We start from the raw sequence: 27,275 nt of genomic DNA on the forward strand, positions 1-27,275 counted from the left end.
CACAACCTAAGTCCAGCAGAGCGCGGATGTTTCGGGACAGCTGGACGCGCCTGACCCACGTGGGGACCTCCTCCTCCTCCTGGCCCGTTTGGTTTCATATGCCAATTAGCGTCCAGCAGTTCTGTTTCCCAAAGGCTTTAAAGAATCTACGGGGAAGAAAAATTTCCAAGAAAGGCTGAATGGAGTGGATTCCTCTAGCTTGCCTGACTGCAAGAGCAGTAGGGTCGAGAGGAGATCGTATGAAGTCCTGCGTGTGAAAGGCAGACGTTGACCCTGGCATTACTGCAACGCACAGGTAGTGATGGAGGACATCCGAAGCCTATTTGTGACCTGAATTCAGACCCACCGATGGCCGTCTCTGTGACCTTCATTCTGTCCACCCACCTGTTCATTGAGTATCTACTCCAGTCAGGCACCTGGCTACTAAGATGCTAAGAGCAAACCTCTGATTCAACAACTTTCCCCTGGGACAGAGCTGCCATGTGACTCTGGAGACAGTGATACCCCTCCCTTGCACCCACACTGTCAATGAGCCTGGGAGGAGCAGAAGCTGAGAGCGGTAGTCAGAGGACCAGAGGTAGCTCAGGAGGGTCGTTGCCCCTGAGAAGGGATCCGGTTCAAGAAGAACCTTTAATGCCAACTCTGCGTGCTTCGGCCTTCCCAGGTGGCTCCCTGGTAAAGAATCCGTCTGCCAATGCAAGAGATGCAGGACAGGAGAGTTCCATCCCTGGATCGGGAAGATCCCTGGAGGAGGAAATGGCAACCTACTCCAGTATACTTGTCTAGGAAAGCCCATGGACAGAGAAGGCTGGTGGGCCGCAGTCCATGGGGTCAGCAAAGAGTGGAACACGACTGAGCGACTGAGCACGCACAGGCTGCGTTCAACTCGCCGTCTAGAGAGAGAGACGGAGATTCTTATTTTTCCGGCACTGATTGAGCAATATCCTGAGTAAGACAAGGAGGGGCCACCTCCGCCTGCTTTCTCTGAAAGCGTGAGTACAGTGCGCAGGAGCGGAGGTATACAGAGGAGCGGAGGTATACAGAGGAGCTCCGCGGCGGCATACATAGGAGCTCCGCGGCGGCATACAGAGGAGCTCCGACGTCTGGCCATCAGAGGCGGGTTTCCAAGTTCCACGGACGACCGTGAAGATTCCTCATGACTGTGCCTGCCATCAACCTGCGGGGACCTCGACAGCGAACGCTGCCCGACCGCAAGCGGCAGCGGGGACGGAAGGCACCGGCCTCCTCGAGCGCCGGTGCAGGGCGCCCCGGTGGCCCCAAACTTCGGTTCGGGTACCTCGTCTTCGTCATGGGTGTCGTGTTGTGGGTGAGTACCACCGCGGGTACCACTCCGGAACGCGCGCCGGGTGGCCGGTAAATGGCGGCGGGAAAAGACCCGGCGGTGTGCATGCCCGGGTCAACTGCGGCCGGGGCATGTCCGAGCGAGATCTACCGTGGGCTGCATGCGGGGAAGGAGCAGGTTCAGGGCCTGGCGGGACCGACCCGGGCCCAGAGGGAGAAGAGCCTGTGTTCTCCGTCCCGGTCCTAGGCTTGTCTGGCTGTCCCAGAAGTAAATTCCAAAGGAAAAAGAATGGAAAACTCTTTTGCAAGCTTCTCCGCTCCCCTTCCTTCCCCTCTCCTCCCTCCCGTGTCCCTTCTTCTTTTTCCTCTCCCCTCCCCTTTTTTGTTGAGATTCTAGAATATGCTCATCGCATCTATTCTTCCCCTCGATTTGTACAGAAAAGTAGCTTTCCCACCCTCTCTTGCATTCAGCACCCCTTCTGGGCTGCTGTCAGTCATTTTGCAAATTCCTTCCACTTTCTTCCGCAGCAACCCACAGGGCTTACAGGGTAAATCCCCAGTAATCAGGCGACTAGCCTCAGGGGCTCTGTCTAGTTTAGGAGGAAAGGGTCTGAAGATGTTCTTTTGATTTCTGTTTTGAGTCTGAAACAGGTTTGGCATGCATCCTGAAAAAACTATTTAATGGCTGCCCTGAACTCCAGGCGGAAGGGTCTACTGTTAACCTAGCTGTCTTTTTACTTGTAAAAACAACCCCACAGCCACACAAATCTTAGAAGAAACAGGTCTCAGAGCACAGGAAGACCTTGAGAACAAGTCTGACACTATGGCTTTGTCACAGCTGATGAGGTTTAGAGTAAAAGAGAAACCCTGTATGATGTTACTTACACGTTACTTACACTTGCACGTGCAATAGAAAAATTACAACAAACTAGTGAGTAACACACAAAAAAGAAGCAGACTCAGGGATACAGAGAAAACCTGGTGGTTACCAGTGAGGAGAGGGAAGCAGGGAGGGTCAAGATAGGGATGAGGGGAAAAGAAGAGTTATTGTGAGATTATATGAAATCCTGTGTGTGAATCGCTTGAAAATTGTAAAGCACTATAGAATTTAAAGAATCTTTTGTTCAAAAAAAAACAAAACAAAACAAACAAAAAAACGAAACGGTGCAGCTTTTAGGGCCCATTTGTCCCCAGGGAGGAAAGAGTAGTGTTGTTTTGGGTGACCTATCAAGGGATAGTGAAAATCAAGCTCGACCCTAAAACAGTTACGTCAGCTCCGGGAAGTCACATGGGAACACAGCAAGGTCCAACTAGACTCTGCAAACCCAGCTAACAGTATTGCATCACTTGCGGGAAGTAAGTGGTAAGAAGCACGAAAGGAAATCCCTACTCGGGACTCAGCTCTAACTTCACCAGCTTGGTAGCGGTGGACAAATTGCTGAGCCGAACTGAAGACACTTCCACGACCCATCCTCCGTTCTCAGTTCCTTTCTTTCAATTGGCCAAGGCTCAAAGGCTGCAGGAATCTTAGTTCCCAACCTAGGATCCAGCCTTGACCCCCGCAGTGAAAGTGCGGCACCCTAACCACTGGACCGCCAGGGAAGTTCTCTCGTTTCCCTCTCTCTTTTGTCCCACGCTGCTGCTCCACCGCAGCCCTCCTGTCCCCCTCCTCTCTCTCTCTCTCTCTCACACCCCCAACCCACTCTCCACACACACACACCACAAGTCTGTGAGTGGCAAAGTCTCACATCTCCACCGCACCCGGTGCACCCCAGTGTTTGTCTCTCAAACAGCCCGAAATGGACATTACACACCAGGAAGCCTGCTCCTCGTCCATCCCAGCCCCCCCCCCCCCCAATTCAAGAAATTGACTTCGTTCTTGTCTGTGATCCTGGCACTGTGGGACTTTTCCCTCCATGTCCACACCTGTTCTCTGCCACTGGGAGTCTTGTCCCATCTGCCTTGCAGCCCTTCCAGGCTCTTTTCACCTTGGTGACTTTACGGGAATCGCTGTCTCTGCCTCAGGTTCCTGTGGCCAGAACTGCCCTGAGGAAAGCAAGGACCTCGCCTTGTCCCCGGTGCCCCACAGCCCCTGCACAGGGCTACTCAGCAGGCTGCAGACAGGACTCCCCCTGAATGCGTGGGTGGTGTGGGTTCTAAGATGCCTGCACTAATGTTAGTGTTGTGTCCTGCTCTGAGGGGCATGGAGGGTATTGATCTGGGTGGTGGGAAATGTGACCGGCAAGCTGGGGACAGAATAGAGATAACTGAATGTCAATGCTGAAGGATTGCCCAGGTCCATAGAAGACTATTTCAAGTTTTCATCTGATGTTACCAAAGATTTTTTAAACGTATATTTGTAGTGTTACAAGTGTCAATTCATCAGGAAGACATCTTAACCATAAATATATTGTGCCTAATAAAAGAGCTTTAAAAATACATAAAGCAAAAATGGATGAAATCAAAGGACTATCATATCACCCTTTAATGAAAATGAAAAAGGGTAGTAACATTATCGGGCTTCCCCAGTGGTTCAGCGGTAAAGAATCTGTCTGCCAATGCAGGAGACACAGGTTAGATCCCTAGGCTGGGGAAGATCCCCTGGAGGAGGAAATGGCAACCCACTCCAGCATGCTTGCTGGAATATCCCATAGAGGAGCCTGGCAGGCTACAGTCCAGGGGGTCTCAGAGTCTCTCACAACTTAGCCACTAAACAACAGCAAAAGTAACGCTGTTAACCATAACGGGAATTCCCCTGACCGTTCAGTTGTTAGGACTCTGCTGTCTTATGGAGGGCACAACAGGTTCATTGGTTGAGGAACTAACATCCTCGAAGCTGCACAGAGAGACCAAATTAAAAAAAAAAGAAAAAGAAAAATCAACCATCTTGATTTAATTGACATTCAGAGAGCACGCTTGCAACATCTAATGAAGACTCATTCTTTTTTGATGAATGTGGTACTTCCACTAAGATAGACCACATTCTAGACAATTTAAAAAGTCTAAATAAGTTTAAAAGCAATGAAATCATATAAACTCTGTTCTCTGACTTTAATGAAATTACATTGCTAGTCAAGAATGATCTCTAGAAAAGGACTCCAAAATTTGAATATTAAGCGACATCCTTCAAATCATTATGGTTCTTAGATGAAATCAAAAGAATATTTTTTTTGAATTTAAAAACAAATAGTAATGAATACATACTAAGTGGAAACTTGTGAAAAGCTGCTAACACAGTGCTTAAACTGCAGTTTTCAATTAAAGTGTGCTGCTGCTGCTGCTGCTAAGTCACTTCAGTCGTGTCCGACTCTGTGCGACTCCATAGACGGCAGCCCACCAGGCTCCCCCGTCCCTGGGATTCTCCAGGCAAGAACCCTGGAGTGGGTTGCCATTTCCTTCTCCAATGCATGAAAGTGAAAAGTGAAAGTGAAGTCACTCAGTCGTGTCCGACTCTTTAGTGACCCCATGGACTGCAGCCTACCAGGCTCCTCCGTCCATAGGATTTTCCAGGCAAGAGTACTGGAGTGGGGTGCCATCACCTTCTCGGAATTAAAGTGTGAGTGCATGCTAAGTCACTTCAGTTGTGTCCTAGCCTTTGTAACCCTATGGACTGTAGCTCGCCATGCTCCTCTGTCCAAGGGATTCTCCAGGCAAGAATGGAGTGGGTTGTTGTGTCCTCCCCCTGGGAATCTTCCCGACCCAGGGACTGAACCCACATCTCTTGAAGTCTTTAAGTCTCTTGCATTGGCAGGTGGGTTCTTTACCACTGGTGCCACCTGGGAAGCTCTTCCAATTAAAGATGTTCTATTAAAAAGAATAGGGGGTTGGGAGAAGTGGGGAGTAAAATTTTTTTAAAGTAAAGAAAAAAAAGCGACCTGAAGATTCACATTTTTAAATCACCATAAAATAAGTGTAAATTAAACTCAGAAGAATAGGGAAAAAATAATAATATGAGTAGAAATCAATGAAATAGAATACAAATAATGAAAGGAATTGACAAACCAAGTGTTGATTCTCTGAAATGATTAACAAAATTAACAAACCAAATTTTAAAAGAAAAAAGGCCAAAAAAACAAAAAATACCAGTATCAACAATTAATGATAAGATATTATAACAAACTCTGCAGCCATAGAAAGGACAATAAGGGGAACTTAGGAATAATTTAATGTCAAATAAATTTGAACTTGAATAAAATGGACAAATTCCTTGAGAATATTACTTAGCAAAACAAATACAAGATGAAAAGAAAATCTGATTAATCCTTTATCTTTTTATGAATTAGAATTCATCACTTAAAATCTTACAGCAATGAAAACTGCAGGCCCATGTAGTTTCATTGAGGAATTCTATAAATATTCATAGAAAAAATAATATCAGTCTTATACAAATTCTTTCAGAAAATATGAACAGGCAACAGTTCCTCACTGTTTTATAAAGCCAGCACAACCCTGGTATCAAAAACTTACAATGACATTACCAAAAAAAAAAAAAATACTGACCAACATCTATTATACATGCAAAAATCCTTCATTAAGGAACTTCCCTGGTGGTCCAGTGGTTAAGACTCTCCCTTTCCAATACAGGGCTTCCCTGGTGACTCAGATCATAAAGAATCTGCCTGCAGTGGGGGAGACCCAGAGTTGATCCCTGGGTTGGGAAGATCCCTTGGAAAAGGGAATGGGTACCCACTCCATTATTCTTGCCTGGAAAATTCCATGGACAGAGGAGCCTGGCTGGCTACAGTCCATGGGATCGCAAAGCTGGACACAACTGAGCGACTAACACTTTCACTTGCATAGTTTGAAAGCAAGAAGCAAGATGCCACCAGCCTTCCTTATCTTTTCTAAAAAATTACTTTGGCTCTTCAGAGTCTTTTGTGGTTCTGTAAAAAGTTTAATTATTTGTCCTATTTCTGTGAAAAGTGCCATTGAAATTTTGATAAAAATTGCATCGAATCTATAGATTTCTATGGGTATATGGACATTTACAAATATTGATTATTCAAATCCATAAGCATGGACTATTTTTCCATTTATTTGTGCAGTTTTCAATGTACAGGTCTTTGACCTCCTTGGCTAAATTTATTCAACTTATTCATAGGAATTTTATTTTTTTGATGCCACTGTAAATTAGATTGTTTTCTTATTTCTCTTTCTGCTGGTTTGTTATTCATGTAAAGAAATGCACCATATGTTTTCATATTGATGTTTATATCCTGTAACTATACTGGCTTCATTTATTAGTCTTAAGAGGTTTTTTTTCAATGGAGTGTTTAGCATTTTCTATACATAATATCATGTCACCTGCAAAATGGGACACTTTTAGTTCCTCCTTTCCAAGTTGGATGCTTTTTATTTCTTTTTCTTACCTAATCGCTCTGGCTGGGACTTCTAATACTATGTTAAATAAAGATGACAAAAGTGAGTGTCTTTATCTTGTTCCTGATCTTAGAGGAGATAATTTCAGCTTTTCACTATGGAATGTGGTGTTTGCTGTGGCCTTGTCACATAGGGTTTTATTTGTTGAGGTGTATTTCCTCTATGTCTGCTTTGTTGAGAGTTTTATCATAAATCAATATTGAATTTGTCAAATGCTTTTTTTGTACCCATTGAGATGATCATATGACTTTTGTTCTTCATTTTACTAATGTGGTATATCACACTGACTGTGATTTTTTTTTTTATTTGTAAATTTTGAACCATAGTTTGCATCCTTAGAATAAATCCCACTGATTATGTTGTATGGTCCTTTTAATGTATTGTTGAATTCAGCTTTCTAATATTTTGTTGATGACTTTTGCATTTGTGTTCATCAAGAATATTGGCCTGTAAATTTCTTTGTGTGTGTATGTGGCTGACTTCCAGTCAACCTGAATCTAGGCACTGAGATCTTCCTCTTTGGGATAGTGTTACTGCAAGTGTGTGTGTGGGTCTGGCTGCTCTCTGCCCAAAAGCCAATAAACAGTCCAGGTTGGTGGTAAGGAAAGTTTGCTTTATTTCAGATGCGGACAACTGGGGGGCGAGAGTGGTGAACATCTCTCTGAAGGCCGACTCCCCGCCCCCACCGGCAACCTGTGGGCAAGAGCTTTTATAGACAGAAGTTAGGAGGGAGCCACATACAGAAACAGCAGAGTCAGCTCTGATAGTCATCTTCAAATTGATCATCGGTGGTCTGACCAACATCATCTTAATTGTTTTAGGTACAGTTCCAGGGTCCATTTGTTTCCATTTCTCTGAGGCCGGTTCTTGGAATTGTGGCAGCTCATATCCTGGGTACAGTCTGGTCATCATGTAGTTAACTTCCCCACTTGGGGTTTCAGTATCTGTAAGACAGCTCACCATGAAGATGCTCAACATCACTCATTATCAGAGAAATGCAAATCAAAACCACAGTGAGATACCATCTCACACGGATCACAATGGCTGCTATCAAAAAGTCCACAAACAGTAAATGCTGGAGAGGGTGTGGAGAAAAGGGAACCCTCTTACACTGTTGGTGGGAATGCAAACTAGTACAGCCACTATGGAGAACAGGGTGGAGATTCCTTTAAAAACTGGAAATCGAACTGCCATATGACCCAGCAATCCCACTGCTGGGCATACACACCAAGGAAACCAGAATTGAAATAAACATGTGTACTCGAATGTTCATCGCAGCACAGTTTACAATAGCTAGGTCATGGAAGCAACCTAGATGTCCATCAGCAGATGAATGGATAAGAAAGCTGTGGTACACAATGGAATCTTACTCAGCTATTAAAAAGAGTGCATTTGAATCAGTTCTAATGAGGTGGATGAAACTGGAGCCTATTATACAGAGTGAAGTAAGTCAGAAAGAAAAACACCAGTACAGTATACTAATACATGTATACGGAATTTAGAAAGATGGTAACGATAACCTGTATGGGAGACAGCAAAAGAGACACAGATATAAAGAACAGACTTTTGGACTCTGTGGGAGAAGATGAGGGTGGGATGATTTGAGAGAATAGCATTGAAACATGTATATTATCATAGTTAACTAGATCTCCAGTCTCGGTTCGATGCATGAGACAGGGTGCTCAGGGCCGGTGCACTGGGATGACCCCAAGAGATGGGATGGGGAAGGAGGTGAGAGGGGGTTCAGGATGAGGAACACATGTACACCCACGGCTGATTCATGTCAATGTATGGCAAAAACCACTACAATATTGTAGTTAGCCTCCAATTAAATTAATTAAAAAAAAAAAAAAGACAGCTCACAGGATATGGCTCAGAATATTATCTGTAGCCCTTGAGAAAGAAAGAAAGATCCTTGACTAAGCTTAATGACTACATTATTATTGTTTGGTCTCCTTTGACTATTTTCTTTAGTTTCTGCATTTCTCACTTCTTTGATGAAACTTATTCTTGGACTGAAGTTTTCCATAGACAAGAGGCAGGCAAAGGACATAGTGGGGGGAGGGGCAAGGACCATAGTGTCCTGCTCCGTTGCAATAGGACAGGTCTTGGCATGTGCTCAACTACTGGGAACTCTTAAAAAATATAGTAGGCTGCTTCAACAATCCCAAGAGTTTGAGAGATGACTAAGAGCAGGCTGAATGAAAAATTCATTTCTTACACAAGGCAACTCCTTCAAGACTGGGAGAGAGGGGGTTTCATCTACTGTATAGAAAGAAACACAGAGAGTCAAGCAAAATGAAGAAACAGAGAAACCTGTTCCAAGTCACTAAATGCGATAAAGCCTTAGGAAGAAGCCTTAATGAAATGGAGATAAATAATTTAGTTGATAAAGAGTTCAAAGTAATGGTCATAAAGAAGCTTGCTGAACTGGGGAGAAGAATGGATGAACACAGTGAGAACTTCAACAAAGAGATGGGAAATATAAGAAACTGTCAAATAGAAGCCACAGAGCTGAAACATACAATAACTGACCTGAAAAACAATAGAAGGGTTCAGCAGCAGACTAGGTAAAGTAAAGAAAGGATCAGTCATCTCAAAGACAAAGCAGTGGAAACTTCCCTGGTGGCCCAGTGGTTAAGACTCCAGCTTACAGTGCAGGGGAAAGTGAAAGTGAAATTCACTCAGTCCTGTCTGACTATGTGCGACCCCTTGGACTCTGTGGATCACGATAAACTGTGGAAAATTCTGAAAGAGTTGGGACTACCAGACCACCTGACCTGCCTCTTGAGAAACTGTATGCAGGTCAGGAAGCAACAGTTAGAACTGGACATGGAACAACAGACTGGTTCCAAATAGGAAAAGGAGTACGTCACGGCTGTATATTGTCACCCTGCTTATTTAACTTCTATGCAGAGTACATCATGAGAAACCCTGGGCTGGAAGAAGCACAAGCTGGAATCAAGATTGCCGGGAGAAACATCAATAACCTCAGATATGCAGATGACACCACCCTTATGGCAGAAAGTGAAGAGGAACTAAGAAGCCTCTTGATGAAAGTGAAAGAGGAGAGTGAAAAAGTTGGCTTAAAGCTCAACATTCAGAAAGCGAAGATCATGGCATCTGGTCCCATCACTTCATGGGAAATAGATGGGGAAACAGTGTCAGACTTTATTTTTTGGGGCTCTAAAATCACTGCAGATGGTGATTGCAGCCATGAAATTAAAAGACACTCCTTGGAAGGAAAGTTATGACCAACCTAGGTAGCATATTGAAAAGCGGAGACATTACTTAGCCAACAAAGTCCGTCTAGTCAAGGCTATGGTTTTTCCAGTGGTCATGTACGGATGTGAGAGTTGGACTGTGAAGAAAGTTGAGCGCCAGAGAATTGATGCCTTCGAACTGTGGTGTCGGAGAAGACTCTTAAGAGTCCCATGGACTGCAAGGAGATCCAACCAGTCCATTCTGAAGGAGATCAGTCCTGGGTGTTCTTTGGAAGGACTGATGCTAAAGCTGAATCTCCAGGTCTTTGGCCACCTCATGCGAAGATTTGACTCATTGGAAAAGACTCTGATGCTGGGAGGTATTGGGGGCAGGAGGAGAAGGGGATGAGATGGCTGGATGGCATCACTGACTCCATGGACATGAGTTTGAGTGAACGGGAGTTGGTGATGGACAGGGAGGCCTGGCGTGTTGCAATACATGGGATCGCAAAGAGTTGGACACAACTGAGCGACTGAACTGAACTGGACTATACAGTCCATGAAATTCTCCAGGCCAGAATGCTGGAATGGATAGCCGTTCCCTTCTCCAGGGGTTTCTCTCAACCCAAGGATCAAACCCAGGTCTCCCGCATTGCAGGCGGATCCTTTACCAGATGAGCCATCAGGAAAGCCCAAGATTACTGGAGTGGGTAGCCTATCCCTTCTCTAGCAGATCTTCCCGACCCAGGAATTGAACTGAGGTCCCCTGCACTGCAAGTGGATTCTTTACCAGCTGAGCTACCAGAAAGCAATGCAGAAGATGTAGGTTCAGTCCCTGGTCAGGGAACTGAGGTCCCATATGCCACAGTGCAACTAAGCGCACGCTGCGACTGCTGAGCTCACACACCACAACCTGAGAGTCCATGCACTGCAACAAAAGAGCCACGTGACAAAACTAAGACCTGATGCAACCAAATAGACAAATATATATTTTTCAAAATGTTTTAAAAAAAGACAAAGCAGTGGAACTTGCCCAATCAGAACATCAGAGAAGAAAAAGAATGAAATCAAGTGAAGATAGCTTCAGGAACTTATGGGACAACATTAAAGGACATTATAGGGCAATACTGCATTATAGGGCTCCAAAGGAGAACTAGAAAGGGGCAGAAAACTTATTTGATTAAATAATGGCTGAAAACTTACCTAATGTGGGGAAGGAATCAGACATCTAGATACAGGAAGCTCAGAAAGTTCCAAATAAGGGCCTTAAAGAGATCATTGCTGCTACTGCTGCTGCTGCCTTAAAGAGATCCTTACTAAGACACATTATAATTAAAATGTCAAAAGTTAAAGATAATGGAGAGAATATTAAAAACAGCAAGAGAAAAACAACTTGTTACATACAAGGGAACCCCCATAAGGCTATCAACAGACTTTTCAGCACAAAAATTGCAAGTCAGAAGGAAGTGGCACAATATATTCAAAATGCTAAAAGGAAAAAAACCTCTAACCAGTAATACTCTACATGGCAAAGTGATTATTCATTAATCGAAGAGAGAGAAACAGTTTTCCAGACAGCTGGCCCTAAAGAATGGTCAGGAGTGGTAAAGAACTCGCCTGCCAATTCAGGAGACTCGGGAGATGCAGGTTCCATCCCTGGGTGGGGAAGATCCTCTGGAGGAGGACATGGCAACTCACTCCAGTATTCTCGCCTGGAAAATTCCACGGGCAGAGGAGCCTGGTGGGCTCCAAAAAGTCGGACATGACTGAGCACATTATGGTTATGGTTACCAAACAAAAGCTAAAGGAGTTAATCACTAAACTGGCCTTAAAACAGATGTTAAAAGAATTTTTTTAAGCTGAAAATAAAAGCCATTAAATAATAACAAGAACAGATAAGAAAGAATAAATTTCACTGGAAGGTAAATATTTAGTAACAGTACTGGTTTGATTACTTATAAAGCTAATATGAAGCTTAAAGACAAAAGCAGTAAAAATAACTATGATTACAATAATTAACAAAGGAATATTCAAGATGAAAAGATGTGAAAAGTGACATCAAAAATGTACAATGTTGGGCGTAGGAGACTAAAAATGATGAGCTTTAGAATGGGGTCACACTTGTTATCAACTTAAAATAGACTGTTATAGATATAAGTTGTCATATGTAGGGCTTCCTGGGTAGCTCAGCTGGTAAAGACTCCCCTGCAATGCAGGAGACTCCGATTCAATTCCTGGGTTGGGAGGTTCCCCTGGAGAATGGACAGGCTACCCACTTCAGTATTCTTGGGCTTCACAAAACAAACCCTATAGTTAATACACAAAAGATCAATGTCTTTTAAAACCTGAGGATAGTTCCTTAACATTTGATCCTGTAATCTGATTTTTTGTTTGTTTGCACTATGTATAATGCTTATTTGTAAAAGTGTGTGTGTGAGTGTGTGTATGTGTGTGTGAACTGCTTGAGGAGGGAGAGGGAGTCTCCTCATGGGCCGGGGTACCTGATTCTTGGTCCACACACTTGACATTGCTCCAGGGGGTATAGGCCATGGCCATGAGCTTCCTCAGGGCACCTGGGTACAGACACAGGGATGACGTAGAGGACCCATCAGGGACAGCTGGCTGGATGAGGAGAAGGAAGGGGCAACCTCCTGTCCCAGGTCTTCTGACAAGACAGAGGAGAGGGGACAGGCTCCTGCTGTCTGCAGGTCATGATCCCTTCACTCCCCCTCATTGGGCGGGAAAAGGATCCAGGCTTGTGCCCTGCAGCCCCCGGGCTCCTGCTGAGTGTTCAGAGCTGTCCTTGCAGGGCCTCTGCAAGGCCCACCCTGGCCTCCCTGGGCTGCAGGGGGAGTCCTGTGAGGGGAGGCCTCATCTAGGTCAAGGGTCACAAGGGTGTGGGCACAAGCTGAGCTTCATGCTTCAGTCAAGCTTTAAATACGAGGCCCTCTCGTCCTCCACCTGTTGACTCTTCCTGCCAACCTCAGCCAACACTGGAGTGTCAGAGGACAGCGAATTACTATTGACCTTCAAGTCCCTAAATAGGAAAGATTCAGGTGTTACTGGGGAACAGGGCTGGGTGTGAGGCCAGTCAAGTTGGCTCAGGGTTTTATGGGAACCTTGAAGGAGCACACTCGTGGCCTCATTATGACTTCTGTCTGCTGTCAGCACCTTTGGTCTTTCTAGGCCCCTTCTTGCTTACAAAAATAATTAAAGATTATATTTAGGACTCAATAGGTATAAAGATGAATATAACTGAGACTGAACTCTATGCAAATAGTTTTGTATGATTTCAAGATTTTTTTTAAAAATTGGAGTATAATTGCTTTACAATATTGTATTATTTTCTGCTGTACAATGAAATGAATCAGCTATATGTATACACATAGCCCTCCCTCTTGGACCTCCCCAATCCTCTAGGTCATCACAGAGAATGAAGCTGAATTCCCTGTGCTATGCAGCAGGTTCCCACTAGTTATTTATTTTACACGTGGCGGTGTATATATGTCAATCCCAATCTCCCAGTTCATCCCATCCCTCCCTCCCCCACCTCCACCCCCATCCCATGTCCAGATGTGTGTCCTATACATTTGTGTCTCTCCTCCTGCCCTGCAATAGGTTCATCTGTACCATTTCTCTAGATTCTACATATATACTGAAAAATTTTTCGTGGGCCACTGATGGGATCATGGGCTCTAACCTGCAGCCTGCTGTGCCCAGTGGAGAAGCTAGCTTGGCCTAAGGGGAAATGTGTTGAAGAGGTGTGGGGATGGACACTGCAAGGGGCAGTGTGGGGCCACACAGTCGGATAAGGAGGGGCCTCTGCAGCCCCAGAAGACCCCACCAGCATGGGAAAGCCTGGGGGCGGTTGGGGCTCTATAGGAAGAGGGGAGAAAATGGGGTACAGGGAAGCTCAGGAGTTTCCCTGGTGGCTCAGATGGTAAAGAATCTGTCTGCCACACGGGAGACCCAGGTTTCACCCCTGGGTCGGGAAAATCCCCTGAGAAGGGAATGATCCCCTGATCCCCTGGAGAAGGCAGTGGCTACCCACTCCAGTATTCTTGCCTGGAGAATCCCATGGATAGAGGATCCTGGCAGGCTACAGTCCATGGGGTCGCAAACAGTTGGACATGACTTAGTGACTAAACAACAACAATCAATATAAAACATTGCTGGACTTTTTTTCTTAAATACTGTCTTTGAAATTCAGAATGTATTTTTCACTTGCAACACATCTTGATTCAGAGAAGTTGTTTGAAGTGCTCCATTCCCATAAGGACCTGGTGATTACTCTATTGAACAGCACCACCTGGGCCTCTAGAACTTAGAGAAGGAAGTCCTAATTCTGGTTCTCAAGGAGCTCCTAGTCATTAAGAGACACAAAGAGGCACAGAAAAAATACAGTGATGAGGGAAGAGCCTTCAAACAAAGCTCATGCCATTGGGCCCTGGCGGGAAGACAAGAGGAAAAATGGGTCCGACCTGTAGCGAGTCAAACAGTGACCCACAGGAAGGGGCTCTGTGATCTGGAACTGAGCTGAAGACGTGGAAGAGCTGTCACAACCCGGGACCCCATGTCCCTAGGCTTGACCTTCACCTCCCGGGCTCTCCTCCTTCAGATGACCTCAGTCTTCCTTGCAGGATCTGTCTCTCTCATGTAATTCCTATTTATTAATAATTAAGATGCTCTTAAAAAAACCCAACCTTTAAAACCTTTCCTTAATAATGTGTTATGGTGATGACACTTCCTATTAATGATAAAAAATTCACTCTTCAATAATGATGATACAGCAACTAGGATGCCTTCTGAAAAAGAATGATGTTTCTTCCTTATGCTCTTCTTATTGGATAATTAAAAGTAGGTGGATCAATGAATGAATTGTAATATATGAAACCAGAAGAGTACTGCAAAAATATGAGAAAAAATGTCTTACCACTTTGGAGAGGGGAAGAACTTCTTCAGTATGAAAACAAATTATAAAACTTGCCCAAAGCTATATAAAAATTAAGAAGAAAGCCAAAGGGAAGAAATCATGACAAAGATAAAAACAAACTAGAAAAAAAGTACTCAGAACACAAATCACACTTAGAAATGTAATTTCCTTAATCTGTAAGGATTCATAATAAACCGAAAGAAGATCAACGGGAAAATAGTCGACTTGAACAACATTATAAAACAATTAGACCAACGGACATCTATTGAATACTCCAGTCAATAACAAAATACATTCTTCTCAAGTGTGCATGGAACATTCTCCAGAATAAACCATATACTAGCTCATAAAACAAATATCAATATATTTAAAAGGAGAGGCATAATAGAACACATACCCTCCCACCACAATGGAATGAAATTAGAAATCACGAACAGGAAGGAATTGGGGAACTTCACAGCTATGATCAAATTTAAACAACACACTTTCAAATAACCAATTAGTCAAAGAAGATATCAAAAAAGAAATTGTAAAATCTTTTAAGATGAATGAAACTGAAGATACCGTATACCAACACTTATGGGATATAGCTAAAGCAGCTGAAAACTTAGAAAGAAATTTATGCCTATAAATGACTGCATTCAGGAAGAAGAAAAATCTCAAATCAATAACCTAATACTATACAGTGAGACACTAGAAAATGAAGAACATACTAAAGGTAAACAGAGGAAGGAAGTAGTACAGATTAGAACAGAAAGTAATGAAACTAAAGCTAGAAAAACAACAGAGTCCATGCTGATGAGCGTGTGATGGACCTCGTGGGGCCCTGGCCCTTCTGCTTGCCCAGGACTGCAGTAGAAACTGGAAAAGGCTGTTCTGGTTCGATCTTCTGCCCCAAGAGGAAGTGGTGAAGGAGGGAGATCAGGTTCATGGAGGGGAAGGGAGCCAGCTGTGGTAGACTGGTTGCTCTAAGAGATGTTGTGTTACTTATTACCTGTCTTGTTTTCACTAGCTGTCAATATATTCCTGAAACCTCAAGCAGGCATCACAGAGCGGGTGCTCCTATGGTTGTTGTATGATTGAATAAAGGCTGCATGTATTCCACTGTGTGGTGGTTATAATATTTAGTAATAATCCTCCTAAAACTAAACATTTCTGATTTTTTTCAAAAGTATTACATTGTATATATTTGAAAATAAAACCATATATGTTTTCTGATGACGTTAGTAGGTGACTTTCTAGAAGAGTAGAATCTGGGTCAACCCACCAAGCATATTTTGTACTTGTAAATATACAAGTGTATTTTTACTGTAACCCATCTACACACACACACTTGGGCACAGGTGCATCCAGCTTTGGTTCCTGGAATTCAGTAGTTTTGATCTGATGTTGTGGGTCAGTCTTTGTTTTATTTTTCCTAACTGAAAAAATATTTCATATGATCCATTTATTTATTTACATTTTTGGCTGCAGTAGGTCTTCATTGCTGCACGTGGACTTGTTCTAGTTGCAGAGAGCAGGGGCTGCTCTTCAGTGCAGTGCCCAGGTTTCTCATTGCAGTGGCTTCATAAATAGATCTTTAAAAACTATGCCAGAAACATCACATAAAGTAACTCTCCTCTAATTAAAAATTTAAAACACACACACACACACACACACACAGACACACACACCCCAGTGTACAGGAGAAAAACTATACGAACAGCTTAACAGATGCAGAAAAAGAATTTGAACTGACACTTAACCCTCTGTAATGAAAAGGGGAAAGTGTTAGTTGCTCAATCGTGTCCCAACAATTTGCAACCCCATGGACTGTAGCCTGCCAGGCTCCTCTGTCCATGGAATTCTCTAGGCAAGAATACTGGAGTGCATTGCCATTCCCTTCTCCAGGGCATCTTCCTGACACAGGGATTGAACCTGGGTCTCCTGCGTTGCAGGCAGATTCTTTACTGTCAGAAAAGGGACCTTCCTCCATATGATGAAGGCCACTCCCTCTTGGGGTCACATTAGAGATTAGGATAACTGAGGAAGGGGCATGAGAGAATGTTTTGAAGCAAGCTAATTTCCATGATCTAGATAGAGGGTTTGGATTTCCCAACTGTATGCATTGAAAAAAAACCAAAAAACTCTTTGAATGGTTCCCGTAAGATTGTGCACGTCTTTCTTTGGAAATCTTAACATTGACGTAAACTGTAAAGAAATATTGAGCTTGAGTTACTGACATAATGCCGATGTATTAAGAGTTGCAGATATGAATTTCATCATAAAAATAAGACAGGAGAATGGACAGAGGGGGATGGATAGAGAAAGAAATATGTGATACACCTAAGTTACAGAACTTAGGTGGTGAGCATGTAAGAGTTTAATGAATGAATCTTAGAACTTTGTTGGATGTTTGAAACTGTTCGTAACAAAACATTGAGGGAGAGAGTCTGTGAGAGGAGAACCAGGGAAGAAAGGAAGGCATAGGATTGTGAGGGCAGGGAAGGGAGAGTCCACCAATTTGGGGTGACTCGGAGGAGGCCCAGACTGGGGAAAGGATGATTAGGGGACACATATGAGCTTAGCTGTCCCCAAATATTTAACTGATGGCATTTTATCTTGTTTAGATGCAGGCAGTTGAACTGGGCTCAACATAAGCTGTTTCCATTTTCACTTTGTTTTTCTTTCTTTTTTTTCCTCTTCATGTCATTTTCTACTTTAAATCACTCCCAGATTAAAGTTACAAAACTATACAAAACCCTTTGTTTCCTGTATCATCTGAAACATAGCTGCTGACATGACAGATCCCATGACTGGACAGTTGAATGTGTATTTCCCACAAATGAGGGCAGTCTCCCCACAAATGACAAGACAATCCTGAACGTCAGAACACTATAATCAACACATTAATCCTGGTGGAATCCTCAGACTCCAGTGATTTCAGACTGGCCCCATTCTGTCATTTTTAGCACAGAGACTTGGCTAAAAACCCTATATTGCAATTTCTTCTTTCTCCATGTGATTCTGGTATTTTGTGGAACACTGACAGCTGCCTTTTGGGGACCGCTTGTTGGATTAAAGCCATAAGTCCATTACTCAATATATGATTCTATATCCTGATTATGAAAAATTGTATTAATGGCAGAACCCTCATTTGTGAAAATGTGTGTGTGTGTGTGTGTGTGTGTGTGTGTGTGCACGCACTGTGAGAAAGAGAGAGAGCCTGAGAGTATTCACACGTGGTCAAATAGAAGAAGTCAAGACACAAAATAATGGATGTTTTCTCTAATCAAGGGGATCTCTATGCTTTCTGTATCCTTATAAAAAAAATTTTCCTTGCCCATACTTTCTGGGCTTCCCAGGTGGTGCTAGTGGTAAAGAACCAGCCTGCCAACACAGGAGATGCAAGAGACTGAAGTTTGATCCCTGGGTCGGGAAGATCCCTGGAGGAGGAAATGGCAACTCACTCCAAAATTCTTGCTGGGAGAATCCCATGGACAGAGGACCCTGATGGACTACAGTCCATGGGGTTGCAAAGAGTTGGACGTATCTGAGCACATACTTTCTGGAATAAACATTTTAAGAGGAAAAAATACAGGGGAAAAAACTTAAGTGTAAGTTACTTGCTAGCACAAAAGGCCAAAGAACAAACATGAATGAGAGTTCAGAGCTGGGAAGAAAGGTCCCAGTTCTGTTTCATTTTGCAGGTAGTGGTCAAGGAAATGTGGGGTGGATCCTAGAAGGGGTGAGAGTGTGGAAGCCACTCATGCCTGTCCCTTCTTTGTCCCCATAGGTCAAAGCTGCTTCAGCCATATCTGTAAGGAAGGATGAAATTCACCAGCACTCATCAGCCCCACTGGAACGGAGCCCCCAGCAGAAGTTATGTCCACCAGGTAGATTCTAAGACTGGTCTCCAACCCTTGTCTTCATGTCTGTGTATTTATTTTTGGCTGTGCTGAGGCTGTGTTGCTGCACGGGCTCTCTCTAGTTGTGGAGAGCGGGTCCTGCTCTCCAGTTGCGGTACTTGAGCTTCTCCCTGGGGGGCTTCTCCTGTTGCAGAGCACAGACTCTCGGGTGCACGGGCTGCAGTAGTTTCAGCCTGTGTGCTCAGTGGTGGTGGCTCCCGAGCTGTAGAGTGCAGGCTCAGTGTTTGTGACTCGTGGGCTTAGCTGCTCTGCAGCATGTGTGATCTTCTCAGACCAGGGATCGAACCCATGTATTCTGCATAGGCAGGGAGATTCTTTACCACTGAGCCACCAGGGAAGCTCCTGACCTTTCTTTTTACTGTTTAATGTGCCAGCTATGAGTGTGACTTGGATGTGTGGCTTGTAATATATTTCTGTTGGCAGTACTGGTCTAGGGTATGTGTTAGATGAAGAATCAAAAGATGAGAGCCCGGTTGAGGAGAGTTCCCCTTGTGGATTCCACAGATGGCCAAAAGAGGCCTTCGCAGCCACACTGCCAGCCTCAGGGAATCCTGTGGGGATTTTCTCACCAGCTTTTCCCTTCCTTCCCAGGATTCTATATGGAAGAAGCCATTGGAGGTTGTGCCCCATGCACCAATGGGATTACACCAATCATTCAAACACCCTCCCTTCTTGCTTACCTTGCACGACTTGCAAATCAGGTACAGAGCCTGTGGTCCCCCATGCCTGCAGTTAGGGTGCTGGGTGATGAGATGGGATTTAAATGGGACGAGGAGTCAGAGACCTGATTTCCAGCCCAGCTAGGTCTTCATCCTGTCTTAGGTCAGTAAAATAATGAAAACAGAAGTTACTTGCATAACGCATTTCAACTGGTAGGGAAGTCTTTCAGAACATCAGCTGGAAAGAGGAGAATAACGTGTCCCTTGATGGAGGGGGCTGGATGGTAAGAGTGCAGAAGGCCTGGGGGAGTGGGGCAGGGCTGGGTTTGAGCTGTGTGATGTGTCTGATCCTGGGCCAGGCTCCTGCGGGCGCCATGCCCTCTACTCTGGGGTCTCAGCCTCTTTCAGCCTTCATGACCTGAGGTCCCTCTGCCTCTCCAGCAGGGCATCACCCGTTGGGACATCAACCAAGGGTTCCTCTCCATCCACAGCATCTCAGATTACACCTCACCCCAGCCCACTTCTTGCTCCTTATTTGTGATCTAAAACATTTTGCTTCCTAACCCTGATGCAATCTGTAATGATGCACAGTGCCTTTTGTATGCCTCGGTTGGTGACACGTGAACAGTGGCTGTTCTATGGATGGTGTATGTGTGTTGCCACAGAAAATGCCCCCAAAATTACTTTAAAAAAAAGATTAACTCATTTATTTTCGGCTGTTCTGGGTCTTTGTTGCGGAACAAGGGCTTTCTCTAGTTGTGGTGAGGGGGGCTGCTCCTTGTTGCTTCTCATCGTGGTGCACAGGCCCTAGAGCACAGGATCAGTAGTTGTGGCACACGGGCTTAGCTGCCCCGCAACATGTGGGGTCTTCCCAGACCAGGGATGGAACCTGTGTCCTCTGCTTTAACAGGCGGATTCTTAGCCACTGGACCACCCAGCAAGCCCTCCGAATTACTTCTTCAACTGAGTGGATGGAGATCTGGGTGGTGAAGAAGGGTTGAGAGACATACGAGGGAAACACACCCTCAAAACCTTATCTTTGGTCTCTAGGAGAAGAAGAAAAAAATGGCTGCACCCCGACCAAGGACACTGAGTGTCAGTGCAAACCTGGCACTTTCCGTGGAGAAGATGCACCTGAATTCTGTCAAAAATGCAGCACCGGGTGAGACACAGGAGCCTAGGGGGGCTTCCAACCCACAGGAGACCCGAGTTTCCTTGTACCCATTTCTCTCTCCTGCTTCCGTGAAGCCCCTCCCACCTCCCAGAGCTCCCTTGTGCCTGTGGGGTCTCCTGAGCCTGCAGCAGTGCTCCCTACCACCACTGTTTGTCCTGCACGACTTTCCCAGTGGCCCCTTCCCACGTCTCCTCGGGAGGGGCCTAGAAAGACCGAAGTGCTGACAGCAGACAGAAGTCATGAGGAGACCATGAGTGCGCTCCTTCAAGGTTCCTATAAAACCGGAGCCAACTCGACAGGCCTCACACCCAGCCCCTTGTTCCCCAGTAGCACCTGAATCTTTCCTATTTGGGGACTCGGTGGCCAATAGTAATTCACTATCCTCTGATGCTCCAGTGTTGGCTGAGATTGGTAGGAAGAGTCAACAGGTGGATGAGAGGGCCTCGTGTTCAACTTTGACTGGAGAATGAGTCAAACTTGTGCCCACACCCTTCTGACCCTTGAGCTGGACGAGGCACCCCCCCCTCACAGAGCTCCCCATACAGCCCAGGGAGGCCAGGCGGGCCTTGAAGAGGAAGCCCAGCTCCTGAAGGACAGCTCTGAACACTCAGTAGGAGCCTGGGGGCCGCAGTACACAATCTTGGATCCTTCTCCCACCCAGGGAGGGGGAGTGAGGGGACCCTCCCCTGCAGACAGCAAGAGCCTGTCTCCCCTCCACAGTCTTGTTAGGGGACCCAGGACAGGAAGCTTCCCCCTCTTTCTCCTCATCCAGCCAGCTGTCCCTGATGGGTCCCCCTGTGTCTGTACCCAGGTGCCCTGATGGGAAGGTGATGGTCATGGACTGTACCCCCTGGAGCAACATCAAGTGTGTGGACCAAGAATCAGGTACCCTGCCCCGTGGGGAGGCCCCAGGTCCTGGAGAGCTAGCAACCATGAGCCAGAGACTACCCATCACTCCCTCTCCCTCCTCAGGCCCTTCAAGGCTGATGATTGGAATAATTGTAACTGGAATCATTTTCCTAATTGGATGTGTGGTATGGTGCCGCTTTAAAAGTAAGGTTCTAGAAGGGAAGGAGGAGGTGCTGGCTCCCTCCTCCATCTCCCCAATCCTCCTGTTCTTCCTGGCTTGTCTCTGATCTTGTTCCCCAGGAAACCCCTCCTCCTCCCACCTCACCTGGTCCTACAAAACTGATCACATCGGGCCCCCAACTCAGCTGACGGTCCCCTCTTCCCCCTGGCCGAGTCTGGTGGGAGGAGGCAGGAGAAGAGGGTGGTTCAGTAGCACTGCACAGAGATTTTACATAGGTTTCATTTTACTTCATTTTCTCCCTTCTCTTCTCGTCCCTGAGGGTTCTCCAGATTCAGAATGTCCCACTTGCAGTCACAGGCCCGGGGCTCTTTGTTCAGTGTCTGAGCCCCCAACCTGCACCCTGTCCCTAGAAAGGGAGGTGCGGCAAGAGCGCCCTCCCCACCACTCAGTGGATGTCTCTTCTCTTCTAGGTCCCTTTAATGAGTGCTGGCACAAGGTGATCGATTTCTCCAGCATCTGGCGGCCTCAGACCCTCAGTAACTGCATCACAACACAGCCCAGGGTGGACACGGTCCCCGGTGTGTCCTATGCTGTTGTCCCTGACTCTCTCAACTGGCCTGGGGGCTCTAGGCTGAATGTAGAAGGGAGACTGGTCTGCTGAGAGCTGTCCTAAGGCTGGTTGGCAGCGCTGGCCCTGTCCTTACTGTTTGAGACACCCTCACTCTGTAGCCCTGGGGTGTGGGGGGTGTCAGGCAGGGGTGCTCAGTTCCCCTTAGCATCACACCAGAGTCTGGGTGCCATCAGCAGAGCCCAGATGTGCTGAGTCTATGCCCACTTGGGGGGCACAGCACAGGTGTAGGTGGGAAGGCAGAACCTACTGTGTCCCCTCAGAAGCTGTAGGGGTTTGTGGGTGTGTGACTCGTAGATCAGTGCCTTGCTTTTTCAAGGCCCTTTTCTGGCACTTATGTCCCCCAGGAAGGTCTGGGGCTCTGGACCATGCACACAACAACAGGCTGACCAATGGAGATTGACTTTCCATTCTGGTCCCTTGGCAGAAAAAGAAGCTGCAGGAAACAACGCCCAGTCCCGAGATGCAGCAAGCAGACTGCCTGTTGGTGAGTGTGGGGCTCTGGCCCTTCTGCTTGCTTGGGTCTGTGGTAGAGACAGGGAGAGGCAGTGGGTCAGGTCTCCTCTTCTCTGGGGAGGTGGTGATGGAGGGAGACCGGGGCATGGTGGGAAGGGAGCCCACCCCCTGCTCTGGAGAGAGACCAGGGCATGGAGGGGAAGGGAGCCCCAACCCGTGTTCTGGTCCACTGGCAGCTCTGATGCTACTTCTCATCTGTCTTGTCACCACATCCCTCGTCTAGAACAGGGCAGGCGAAGGGTAATCACTCCTCCCATGACTGACTCAGTGATGGAGTCAGAGCTACATAATATTTTTCTGTGTGACTGTTGCATACTTTTAAGCCATTCCTCATCATAGTGGGAATTTCACATTTATTTCAAAAGTATTGTTAAGTTGAATCTACTTGAAGTAAAATTTCTTTGTCAACATATAGAAGTATTTTCACTATGTATATGTGTGTGTGTGTGTGTATATATATGTATGAGGAGGGCATGGCAACCCACTCCAGTATTCTTGCCTGGAGAATCCCCATGGACAGAGGAGCCCAGCAGGCTACAGTCCATGGGGTCGCAAAGAGTCAGACATGACTGAGTGACTAAACATATGTATATTATTTATGTATACACACACACACATACAGAGACGTTTACAGTTTGGGGTCATATCATTTCAATAGTTTTGAGGTTTTTGAGTATTACCTTAATTTATAAATTAATCTAGGAGGAAGAGATCTTTTAGCTATTCTATATCTTTCTTATGAAAAGAGTTAGCATTTTAAGAGTTTTATAATACCTCAACTCCATGTGTGTTTTTCTTCAGTAAATTGCTCATTTCTTGTTGAGGCTGTACCTTTGTATTACAATGTTCTATAACCTTATGAGTGTATCCAACTCATAATTCATTATAGAATTTATTGTCATAATTTTTAACAGTCATCCATCCACACATTCACATTTAAGTACTATTGTTGAACCATTAGAGTTTTATAAGAATACAATCGTATATAAAATAACGACTCTTTTGTCCGCTCCCTTCAGAGATCCTGCATTGGTTTTGATTTGCTTACGGCTGCATCTGCCAGAATTTCAGAACAAGGTTTACTAGGCTCAGTTCTGTAACCTAGGATCCCCGGTTAAGACCAAGGCTGCTCTCTCCATTGTGTTTTACAGAAACCAGCAGCACCTGAAGGATCTCAGAGGAGAAGATGGCTGCTGGTTCCAACAGACACCACTAAAAGTGAGTGTTTTTTTCCTGGGCAGGGGATCAGGAGTGGAGGGAGGAGGGACAGTGTCCTAATTTCTGTCTCCATAGCGGTTAGGGCAACTCAGAAAGGGGATGGCTTGTCCCTGAACCATCAGGACTCTAATTCCCTCCCTGCCCCCTCCTCTTTTTCCCACTCTGAACCCCTCTGTCCTCTAACAGTGGCCCCTAACACCTCCCTGTCCTTCCCTCCTCTACCATCCTCTCTCCTCCCTGGTTGCTCAGGGCCAGGTTGACCCACTCTGAGACATCCGAGAGGTTGTGCTGTCCAGCAGGGCACCCCCTGGCCCAGGGAGGCTGTGGAGCGCCTATCCATGCATGCTAAGTCTCTTTAATCATGTCCAACTCTTTGCAACCCCATGGACTGTAGCCTGCCAGGCTCCTTAGTCCATGGGATTCTCCAGGCAAGAATACTGGAGTGGGTTACCATGCCCTCCTCCAGGGATCATTCCAACCCAGGGATCGAACCCACCTCTTACATCTCCTGCATTAGCAAGCAGGTTCTTTACCACTGGTGCCACCTGGGAAGCCCTGTGGAGCACCTGAACTGTGGCTAAATCTGATAAGCTGTAGTATATAACTCGATACTGTAGTTCAAGGAGTTGGTAGAAAAAAAGACTGTAATTTGTCTTGTTAACAGGTTTTTTTTTTTTTTGGTATATTCATTACATGTTGAGGGGCTTCCCTGGTGGCTCAGATGGTAAAGAGTTCGCCTGTAATGCAGGAGAACAGGGTTCAGTCCCTGGGTCAGGAAGATCCCCTGGAGAAGGGAATGGCAACCCACTCCAGTATTCTTGCCTGGAGGATCTCATGGACAGAGGAGCCTGACAGGCTACAGTCCATGAAGTCACAAAGAGTCAGACACACAACTGAGCAGCTAACACTACATATTGCAGTGAAAAAAATTCTTAACTTACTTTTAATTGGAGGATAATTGCTTCACAATGTTGTGCTTCTTTCTGCTGTACAGCAACACGAACCAGCCATAGGTACACATATATCCCCTCCCTCTTGAGCCTCCTTCCAACACCCCCATCCCACCTCCCTTAGAGCACCGGATTGAGCTCTCTGTGTTATAAAGCCACATCCCATTAGCTATCTATATTACATATTGAAATGAACTTTTTTAGAATACTTTGAGTTAGTACCATATTTTATGAAAACTAGTATTGTTATTTTTCATGTTTTCAGTGTAACTGTTAGAGAATATAAACTTGTGTTGGGTGCCCTCCTTATGTACTGTGGATGGTGGTGTGCACAGCATTTCACACACACAGCGTTGAATCTGCAGCACAGTCCATGAGGCGGGTGGTGTTTGCTCCATTTTAAGGTTAAATTCTTGCTCAGAGTCTGTCCCCATCCAGCTCCACCGCAGTGTCAGGCAGTGAGGCCGAGCGGGGTGTGAGGCCGGAGACCTTCCTCCCTCCAGGCCTTTGCTTTGTCCCCAGTGCAGAGGTGGCAGCCAGGGGGCCTCACCCTCCTGAGAAAGGCAGGTGCCCTCCTCTGAGGTCTGTTGCCCCTCGCTGTCCCACCCTCTATCTCCTATCACAGATGCCTTTTCCCTCTGTGACAGCAGTCTCCTCTTCCAGATGGGCCCTCATCCCCTGCTTGAGGCAGGACTCACTGCTGACCTGGACTGCCCCCAACTGCGCTGGGTGCTGGTGAAGTCCAAGCCCAGTGCCTGTGTGGCTTGTTTGCTGCTGGGAAGCAGGTCGGGGCGCAGAGCAGCAGGCTTACCAGCAGGGGGAGCTCCTCAGGTTCCCATCCTGAAGTCTAGGCCTGAATTGAGGGTCCTTGGCCTTTGTGAAAGCCTGTTCCAACTCTGTCTCTGTGACTTTCCCCCAACCTAGGCCTGAAGCTATGCTTTGCAGCTATCTTTTCCTTCTGTGATTCGCTCCTGAGGCAGTTGGGCCTCACATGAAATGAGATCCTTGTGACCAGAGAATAGGCCTGGGTCTCTCCGGATGCCTTGTGTGAAATGCTGCCAGTCACCAAGAAGGGACAGGGGACCTCAGTCAACACCCTGATGGATGCCTTGGAAATGCTGGGGCAAAGGTTGACAAAAGAGACAATTCAAGAGCGCCTGCTGAACTCAGGAAAGTATTAACATGTTTATGAAGAAAGGGAGACAGGCTCTGCTGTGCCCTTAGCGTTTGAGGGCTTCAATCTTTCATTTCAGGACACACTCCTAATAGACTTCTAGTTTTTATTTGTATTTGTTTGAAATTTGTCATTCATGTTAGTATGTATGCATTTAATGATGTAACTTATAATGAAGATGTTAGTCACTGAGTCATGTCCAACTCTTTGCGACCCTATGGACTGTCGCCCACCAGGCTCTTTTGTCCATGGGGTTTCTCCAGGCAAGAGTACTGCAGTGGGTTGCCGTTTCCTTCTCCAGGGGATCTTCCCTACCCAGGGATGGAACCTAGGTCTCCTGCACTGCAGGCAGACTCCTTACCGACTGAGCCACCAGGGAGGCCCCGTAACTTGTAATATACATGATTAAAGTGCAAACATCTTGTATGTCTTGGTATTTTTATGTTTGTGCATATATTTATATGTGTAGAAAAACATTTTGCAAATATAATTTCTAGGTTTATGTGGGCTACCTGGTTGAGTACTGGCAATCCAAAGCAATTAGAAATACAAAAGGAGGGCATTCCCTGGCTGTTCAGTGGTTAGGACTCTGCGCTGAGAGCCCTGAGTTGAATCCCTGGTGAGAAAGTAAGATCCCACAAGCCATGAGGCAAAAAAAAAGTAAGATCCCACGAGCCATGAGGCAAAAACAAACAAACAAAAACCTACAAAACAACAACAACAATAAAGGAGAGCAAGCCCACTGCTGGGGGAATTTGACCACTTTGGGATTGCCTGGCGACTTCTTTAGGGTCCAGGCTTTAAACATGTCAACTTTATAGTTGGGTGAATATTTGTATTTTTCATAGGGAGATGTTAACAAGTGAGCAGAGAGGGAGGGGAAGTGGCACCCCCGTGCTGTGTCTGGTGACCGTGAACTGGGCTGTCATTCCCCGGGCTTCCTCCTGCTCATCTGGGAGGTTAGGGTGGGACGTGGGTTAGATATGAGTGTCAGATAGTTTCTGTGTCACATCTGCTCTTATCAGTGACCTTCATTGCATCTGGGCTCAAGGAACAGAGGACAAGGATCTGCCATAGTTTCTGGGAGGAAGAATGGACGGGCTCCTGGGTTAAGTTCAGTGTTGGCTTGCTCCGCACTAGATGGGCCCCCCTTGATACTGGTGCTCTGAGCCCAGAATTGCCTTTTTGTGTTTGAATTGGC

General features: G+C 45.8%; 1 pseudogene; it reads left to right on the forward strand.

Moving 5' to 3' along the window:
* The first annotated feature begins 1,089 nt into the window (after nt 1–1,089).
* On the forward strand, nt 1,090–26,464 carry LOC129651041 (tumor necrosis factor receptor superfamily member 10B-like; annotated as a pseudogene).
* Nucleotides 26,465–27,275: the final 811 nt, after the last annotated feature.

Source organism: Bubalus kerabau, chromosome 4 (genome assembly GCF_029407905.1).
Source record: "Bubalus kerabau isolate K-KA32 ecotype Philippines breed swamp buffalo chromosome 4, PCC_UOA_SB_1v2, whole genome shotgun sequence".
Taxonomy (NCBI): domain Eukaryota; kingdom Metazoa; phylum Chordata; class Mammalia; order Artiodactyla; family Bovidae; genus Bubalus; species Bubalus kerabau.